Below are 9,735 nucleotides of genomic sequence, written 5' to 3'. Positions count from 1 at the left end.
AGCTGCAGAAACTGCGCAAGGTTTCCTGAGCTATTTGTGCAGATTCGGGGATCTTTAATTGAAATTGTCTTACTCAACATGATTCATGATGGATTACATAGCTGAATGCTTAATTGCATGCATGAATAAAAAGCAGGAGCGTATGTACTGTGTAATTATTACTTATGTATATATATATTTTATTAATATTACTTTGTGGGAATAGGTTAGCACCACCTGAGCAAATCTCTTTTGAGGGACACAATATGGGGAAGAGGCTCCTCACTTATAGGATTGTAAAGGAAGGCATGTGGCCTAGTATGGACATGAGATAGGGGGTGCACAATCACTTGCTCCCTTTTCCTGGCCACATGGGCTTCATGCCTGGGAAACATAAGCTTGCAAATGCAAGCTTATAAAAGATAAAGGCTGCAGAAAGAGCTCAGCCCCTCCTAAGATCACCGACAACCTCTGTGTTTAGCAAAAGATCTCTTCTTCAAGTCATGCAAACCACCCCTCCCCCTCCAAGCCTCCATCCTGCACAGGGAAGCAGGGAAGCCCAGTTCGTATCTAGGAGTCGTCCGTATGTCAGGTGTCCTTAACCCAGGGACTACCTGTATTTAACCCACAATATGTTAGTTTATATATATTTAAACTGAAAATTTAAATATATTACACACAACATTTTTTGTAGCTCTACATGGGTACTTATTTATATCTTAGTATGTTACCCAGCCAATGATATGTTTCCATTTTCCATACACAACTTTTTCCTACTCTTATCCACTAATATAAAATAAAGAAGAGATAATGTAAATAATTGAATATAAAACTGATCCAAATATAAACCGAGGCACACACTTTTACCTAAACAAACAGGAAAACTGCATCGACTTGTGTATACATCCAAATCACATAATGCACCTGCCACACTTACCTCTTCCTCGCTGCAAGCACCTCTCTCCTGCGCATCCTGTCACTTCCTGTGTCTATTGTGTTTCCTTGTGTCTATGGTAACCCTCGTGGCACTGGTGTCTATTTCCTTGGTTTCTGGTTCTTGACCCCCAGCTTTTTTCCTCACCTCTCTTGCTTGCTGTCTGCCTCCACCCTGGTCTTCCTTGAATATTCTCGTGCCTAGTGATTCAGGTACCACACTCTGTTCTGCCCACACTGGTGTGCCCAAGGACTGCAAACTGGCAGCAACCTGCAGCACAACATCCTCACCACTAGAGGCTCTGGAGAAGACCAGGCTACCAGGCTGCTGCTTAGATTCTGCACCTACCGTATATACCCGCGTATAAGCCGACTTTTTCAGCCCTCAAAATGAGCTGAAAAAGACTCCCTCGGCTTATACGCCAGTCTGGTGCAAAAAAGCACCCGACGCGGCAGCGGGAGTACGCTACAAGCTGTCGTAACTCCGGCACCAAATTCAATCACTGTTACAGTTTTTTTCAGTAGTAATCTGATTACTACTGAAAAATCATACTTATCTTGTCACTGCAGCTCCTCCGGCACGTCTTGTCTCTTCAGGTTCCAGCCGCGAATGCGTCCAATACAAATAAATATTCATACAATATATGTAATTATATTATATATAAGCTACTGTACAGTTATATTACATTATAAACTATTTTTTTTAACATTTTTTTTTTTTATATTTTGTGTTTTTTTATTTAAAGTTTATTAATAAATTTAATAAATATTGGACATATTTTGGTGAGTTATGCCTAAGAATTATAGCCTACAATGGTAAATAAATTTCCATGTAACACTTTTTGCATGGAAATACAGACTTAGAACGCTAAGGGCACTACAGTGGCTGAATGCAGTACCGCTTTGTACCGCTTTCAGCCCCTTTTTCCGGGCAGAATCATACCGCCAGGGAGGTTAAAGAAAATTTAGTGGTTGGGTACGGTAAGTAGTATACATACCTAACCACTAAATTCTCACTATGGTATTTGTTTACCGTATTATGGCTGTAATGGCTGTATTAGGCAATTTTATTGGTATTTATTTTGAATATTGAAACTTGCCAGTAGCTGCTGAATTTCCCACCCTAGGCTTATACTCGAGTAAATAAATTTTTCCTGTTTTCCAAAGTAAAAATCGATACCTCGGCTTATACACGGATCGGCTTATACACAAGTATATACGGTAAGCCTTTCTCAGGGCTCACACCACTATTCTGCAAGTCATTAAGCCCCCAAAGGCTCTATCCTTCCAAGCGTAACAGCATCCATCACTGCTAACACTTAAAACTTTAATTGACAGAAATCCCAATATATTAGTGGAAATAAATACATCCATGACGTGGTATTTTAATACATTTTTAAAAGGGGTGGATGGATCTGGTCCAGGAATTGAAACATTTCCATAAAATACCAAATTATTTTAAAAAAAAATCCATTTCAGATTTGCTGGGACACCCAGGTTCTCCCACGATAGTCTATCCTCTCCAGTCTTAGAGAGCTTTAAATATCAGGTTCATGATGTCTGTTAGCGTTCAACAAGGTTAAGGAGGACAGGACAATAGAGACATCACCTTACCTCAATCTAATGCCACTGATTTAACTCATCAGATATATAATTATGAGGCTGTAGGAACCAGAGTGATTAGGCCAAGACAAAGGTAACTCTTTTACAGTAATGCTTAGACACAATTCACATTTCTAAATATAACCTAAAACCTAGGAACCTTTTTTTTAATTATATTTACTTTTTTTAAAAAAATCAGGTCTATTTATAGACTTACCAACAAAAGAAATATTCACAGGAACTAATAGTAGTAGTAGTATTATGAATAGACTTCAACATGTTTTGTTTCTTTTATGTGGACCTATCATGCCATTTTAACATTTTATAAAAGGGTGGATAACATGAAAATAAAGTCTATTTTTAAATGCATTTTTGTTGATTAGATGGGGAAGACCCCCGACGCAGCAGTAAAGGTGGAAGGGGAAACCAGGAGCCTCCTGGGACACCCACGTCACTTATCCTAGGAGGATTTAGGCTAATCCGTCTGCACATGCCTAATCTCAGCCATGCATAGAAGTTACCTTACTCCAATGTAGTTTTTTTTTCAGGAGAAAATGTCATCTGATCTCACACTGTGCAAGCAATATTGTAAGCAGAAGCAGGAAGAAGATGGACAAAGATGGCGGCGCCTGCTGGTTCCTTAGAATGAAGAAAGGATCCAGGACAGCACAAGACCAAATTGAAGACCCTTGCAGATGAACCAAGGGCTCAGAGGAAGTAAACTGTTTTTAAAGTTCTGCTTTAAGAATAAAAATGAACTTAGCTGTCCTATACTCTGCCTTCTTCTCCTTTATACCAATGGAGAGGCAAGGGGCTGCTCAACTATCATGACGGCCACTCCACGATCCTGTGCATATGGGTGTTGTAGCTTGTTGCCTTTGCTGCTGCAGGAGATCAATGCCATTTTTGTACGAATATACCTGGTGTTGTATAGTGATCAGATAGTGTGGCAGAAATACACACAAATGAAATAAACTTTATTGCTCTAAACAGCACAAATAACTAGGCAGTAGACTTCTGTGAACACATTTTTAATCTGTCAGCCTTGTGTTTCCTGTTGTTGATAGGAGGGCTCTTTTTCTCTCTCATGTGGTGCCCTCAAAAACGATTGATGGAGTTCCAGTTTTGTTGAGAAAAAAGTTCTCTCTGGGTCAACATTAAATATGGTAATGTTTCCTTCTATTGCAGATACTAACCTACTTTATACCTGATAATAATATTCTACAAACAAGGGAGTTATCTTTACAATGTTCTCATTATCAATCCCAGTCTTTTAAGCATCAACTAAAAGATGAATCTCCCGGGACATTGCCCCCAGGGTGACTATTCCAAAGAAGCGGCTGTCTGTAATTTGACCACAAGCTCTGTGGAAATCACTGGGATAGACAGGGAGACAATTATGGTAACAGGGTGATGAGGATTCTTCGGAAAACCTGTCTACAAAATGGAAATATTTGCCACGGTTGCCAGAAAGGAGATGTTCTTTTTTTTCCTTATAAAAAAAAATTGTTGTTTGGAACAAGATTAAAATAGAATAATTTAATTTTTAATTAAATTTCTTAATAGGCCCACAAGGATTTTTGTATTCATTAATAAGTTTTATTTTTAAAGTGCTAACAAATGACGCAGTGCTGTACTATTTGTAACAGAGTTCTCCTTTACCATATTAGCAGATCCATCAACCTGTGGAAGCTATTAGCTGCCAAACCTGCTAAAACCTTCTCCCAGTAGCTGCCATAAGGTAGACAGTGTTTAGAATGTGGCAGAGCAGAATTTTCATAACACCTTAAAATCCACATTGATAAAATATAATAGAGGAAATGAAATAATGTGTGTGTGTGTATAAGTGTGATATCTTGCAATATAAATGGCAAAACGCAGGTAAATGTATTTTGCAAATTTTAAGAGTATTTTATTATTAGGTTTTTTCTCCTGAACAATTTATAGTAAGAGGAACCTGAAACATAATCATCTCAGCAGTTATAATATTTAGCCCTGATGCGACTAACAGTGCTTTTTCATACAGCTGCTCGCTGGATACATTTAATTATAAATGGGAATGTGGAGAGCCCTGTGGAAAATATATGTGTTCAAGCTTTTACTATATCAGATCTGGCCAGTGTCCAAGGCAATTACATTAGGTAGCAAAACAGAACCTTAGCTGAACTCCTAAAGCTCACAAAAGTTTATCTTAAGAGGTGAAACAACTGGCTAGTGTGCATTGTAAAAGTCTGGCAGACTTGGACTCTTTAACTACTGTACCTTATGTCAACAAAAATATTGATTTAAACATGCTTTGCATTAAAATGCTGTGCTGGGCCTCGTGCATTGGATAGATCATCAGTAATAAACTTGGCAAAGGTTTTCCATGGCCCAAAACAGCTGTTTCTATTTGGGGAACACACTTCCCCCCTCCATACTTTCTCTCTTTCCCTCCTGTCCCTTTTTGCCTTCCACTTCGATTACCCCCCCGCCCCCCCCCACACTCCCATTAACGATATACAGAAGCAAAACATTTTATGGCAAGGAGCCCTTTGGTCACTTTGTTTATCATTGCCACTCAAGTTATTTTTTTGTGGTCTTTAGTACACAAGGGTGATCTCCATCAGTCATCATTGCTGTGTCTTTTCATATTTAACAATATTTAGCATTATTGGTTAGACTATGACTATTTAACTATGCTCAGTGCATTAGTAACTATAAAAAAGAAAGTTTACTTGTTGTGGGTATTTTTCATTTTCTCATACTATATCTAATATCACCAATAAATGGACTTAAAAACACCTCTTTATTAATCAAATCTTCCAATATTTCAATAAAAATGAATCACAGAATCTGCTTCCTTAGGAGTTACAAGACTGGCATTAAAATTTAAACAGTATATTCACCTAATAAATACATTATTATCACTCTCTGCCACGTATTTTTGTAATGGAAAAATCTTCTAATGGAGCCAAATGGCCAGCACTAGTATCCATCCACAGCCGGGAACAGCTTCTTTATTTACATGTAAGTATACCAAATAAATTCTTATAGCACCTCCAGACGGATATATAAGGGGTATATGAAACATTTGTTCCACTATGAATGAAGAGGTGTTCTATCAGGTCTCCTATCCTTTCAATGTGTGCTATAAGAATTTATTTGAGCTACAATGTTTTAATAAATGATATTTTAAATAAAATATTGGAGGATGAAAATATTAAAGAGATGCCTTTAAGGTCCAGGTATGGTGGAGAAAGTTTCTTGCACTATTTTATTGTTGAATTATAGAACCCCCTTCTTTTTGTCAGTTTTTAGTTTTATTAGCTTATATTGTATTAGTTTGTAAAGGGGATTTCTGTCAAATTAGATTTATTTAGGTGTATGATACGGAAAATTTATCATATTTTTTCAATAAAAAAGGTTAGGATGTTGGAAACTCTGGGCAGAAAGTTTCCAAGAATTTACAAGCGCACATTTTTGGCAGGATCAGCAGGTATTTTTGCTGTACCTATTAAATTGAATAAAATACTTTCCGTGTTGTGAATCAATGCATGTAACTTATATTTCACTCTCTTAGGGTAGTGTATCTAGATCTGTGTAATCGTCCAGTAACTTCGGACCGTTACTACAGACTGGACACAGCTGTTTCTCTTCTTGGGTGATTGGTACTGGTAGTAGGCAACCTATAGTGGGGTGGTGCTGCTGAGGCCCATCATACAATTCTGCACAGATTATATCCAGCACCGGGATAATGTCACCACTAATTTTACAATGATTAGAAAAGAAGAGTGGATTCATATCTTTTATGGCTGGTGAGGAAAATATTTAAACTAGCAAGAGTGTGGGGTGACATGGTGGGAAGATGCATTGGTTTATGACATGGAGGAAGTGTAGGATAGAAGGGTGCAGAAGAGAGATGGTTTACAGGTTTGGTGATAACATGGCGAAGGGAGAATGGCATTGCATACATAATGTTTAAAGTATGAAGGATTTGGGTTTTAATAGGTGGGGGAATGGTTCTTGTGGGCATTGGAGGAAAATGGGGACCTGCCCCTGGTTGACATATGGTTAGATTAGGTAGCTGTGTTTGGGGTTATAAAAGCTGGTCAGTTGGGGGGTGGTATCTGTACTATCAGGGAACAGATGGTGAGGAATGTAAGTGTTCAAGGAGTTGGGGGAATGTCAGAACACCAGACAAAAGTTTAATGCAGTGGAAGTATTGGGTAGTATAAGAAGAAAGATAGAAAAAATGTTTTTTTTAAGGACTGTTTATGCATTCTGGCTGTAAACATTTCTGCTGGAGGAGAATTCTCCACTAACCATTATCACACTCCACTAACAAAATGAAACTTGACTAAGGCACGATCTGCCGAGGAAAAATAAATGTGTCATGAGGAAACAAAGCTAAAACGGAGCTTGTAAATTATTAAGAACTACAACATCCCGGCATTTTACAAAGACCAAAGCTCCTAATAAATTTACAAATAACACAAAATATATGTGTTGGTGGCAGTTGTGCCATGTGTAGGATCGGCTGTCAGGCACAAGGATAATTAGCCATTGCAGTCAGGACTAAAGAAATGATGGCTTATGAAGTCAAGTTCCAGAATTGGTGTTTTCCAAACTATACCAATCAAATTAAAGTGATTCTTGAGCTGTGTTTATAAACTATCTGATTATTCTCCAGGAAAAAATACATTGCACTGACCTTGCAAAACTTTATTTCACTTTTATATAAATAGTAACTCCTTATGTGTTTGGAGTTCATGTAACAGCCCCTTACCTACTGGGCCTGATTTATAAACGTTCTCCAAGGCTGGAGAGGATACACTTTGATCAGTGAACCTGGATGATCCAGAAAACCTGGAATGCATCTTGTCCAGGATTGAAAACGTTTGCTACCAAATGACTTAAGAAATCCATTTCAGGTTTGCTGGATCACCCAGCTTCACTGATGAAAGTGTATCCTCTCCAGCCTTGGACAGTGTTAATAAATCAGGCCTACTAAGTAGGTAGATGAAGACAGATCTGAGTCTTGATTTCTTAGATGTAGACTTCAGGTCCATCCATTACTTAGCACTATGCATATTACAAGTTCATGATGCAAATCACCAACACCAAAACACCTCTTTAAAGAGAATATCTCATATGTAATTATTCTAGTTGTCAGGGTGCTAAGGTAAGCAATTTTGCATGCGGACCTACAAATCTTAAGCAGCATTCTTGTGTTTGTGTGTGTGTATATATATATATATATATATATACAGTATTTATATGTATAAATTAGTTTTGGATTCAACAAATATTTTATATAAGAAGGCTTAATCTGTGATAAACCAAGGGAAGTTTGGAGGAAAAATCTGCCTTCGTCTACAGTATATTTCTGAAAGCTAACTGGCTGCGTCTAATAATGTCCTTGGTAGTAAAAGGAATTTGTTACTAGTATCATATGTTCAGGGTCTCGAGCCTTGATGATGACTTTTTGCAGAAAAAAAAGGCATACACCACATAACTTTAATAGAAACCATTCATATATTTCAACTTTCAATAAACATTTTGAGTGCATAACAATAAATAGCATTCATAACTTACTAGACTGTTTACAAAGCTTCTTCGTGTCATGGTTATTCTACCAACGGCTCTGCAGTTAACCTACTAAAATGACAAACCCTGTATATAATAAAGGCGCAAAATATTGCTCTATAGCATATTTTGAAAATAATATAAAAATAAGTTCTATATTACAATTTAAACTTGGTTTGTAAAATTTCAACATAATACAGCCTTTAATCTACAAACAGAAAACATACAAACAACTTTCTTTTATTTTCTCAACAATATACTTGTTTATTTTTAAACCATACTTTTAATTATGCCATGTGCAAATAAACTGTGATAACAGCATAAAAGAAAAATATTTTTGTAAGTCAGTAAGGTAAAAGCATATGAGATATGGATTTCCTTTCCAGGCTGAAAAAGACCATTTTAGCTTCTTGATCCTAATGGCAGCAATTGGCCAACAGAAATAGTTATCTACAGCAGTTTTAAAGAGATCTGCACAGCACACAAACACGCCTTGATAAAACAAAGTCACATACAGTCAAGGTCAATTTTTTTTTACCGGACAACAGAAGTTAAAGGAAAAGGTCAGAATACCATTAAATGAAATGGGAGGATGCTGCCATCTTGAAGAATAACTGCACTTTCATTAAAAGTACATCTGAACTTGTTCTTGCAGCTTATGAAATCAGCTTACAGATTTACTCAAGGTAAATTGTGTTTCCAGTTGCATGTGCTGACTCCATGTTTGCAGCCATCTTTGCTACAAACAAGCTGTTTTGGCTATCACTAGAAGGTACTGCTTGGAGATGGAAGACTTGTTATAGATTGAGCTCAATGAACAATCCGTCTCTTCCACATTTTCAGAGCCCAGCGGAAAGTACACAGAGCCAGGAGATTCCTGGCAGTATTGCTGGAAAAAGATCTTTTTATTGGTGGCATTTTTGGAGGCTGCTTAGACAAGTGCAAATGTATATTTAGAAAAAGTGCAGTCCTATGTAAAGCACTAACAAATCCAATGTTCTTAAAGGCAGTTTACAATGTTGCAAAGTGTAGAAGTATATACCACAGTTCCCAAATGTCAGCTACATTCATATATAACATAGCAGGGAGACATGCTCATGGGCTTATTTAATAAATCAGTAAGCAAATGGGCCCACTACATAGCATAGAGTGGGCAAATGTGCCCACTAAAAATAATATATTTTTTTCTGCATTGTGATTTTAATTTGTATTGTTTGTATTACCCCTCCAAAAAAAAAATGACCTCGTCCCAGTCTCTGATGCTATTTGTTGCCACATCATGGGCCTTCCAGCAGGAGCTTGGTGATGTAGAAGGATGTATCTCAGCCAATAATATATATCCAACTTTTGGGAAATAAATTTTATTTCAAGTAAAATCTGTATGCATATTGGTTTAGTCCACCCAGTGATTTAAAGTGTCACCTTAATAAAGGGCACTGTGTGCCATAAAATATATTTTGTTAGGCGTTAGGAAGATTTCCCATTTATTTATGAATAATTACCATTCTTACCTGACTGCTCTATTGAGCTGTCAAAACCTTTCGGTTACCAGGACTGAATAATCTCCCACGCACCTGCAAAGGAGTTACATAACCCCGGCACAAACATTCAAGCTGGCCAAAGATTGCAACATGGAAAAGAAAGATGGCGGTG

Source organism: Pyxicephalus adspersus, chromosome 2 (assembly GCF_032062135.1).
Source record: "Pyxicephalus adspersus chromosome 2, UCB_Pads_2.0, whole genome shotgun sequence".
NCBI lineage: Eukaryota > Metazoa > Chordata > Amphibia > Anura > Pyxicephalidae > Pyxicephalus > Pyxicephalus adspersus.
This window is presented reverse-complemented; position numbering follows the sequence as displayed.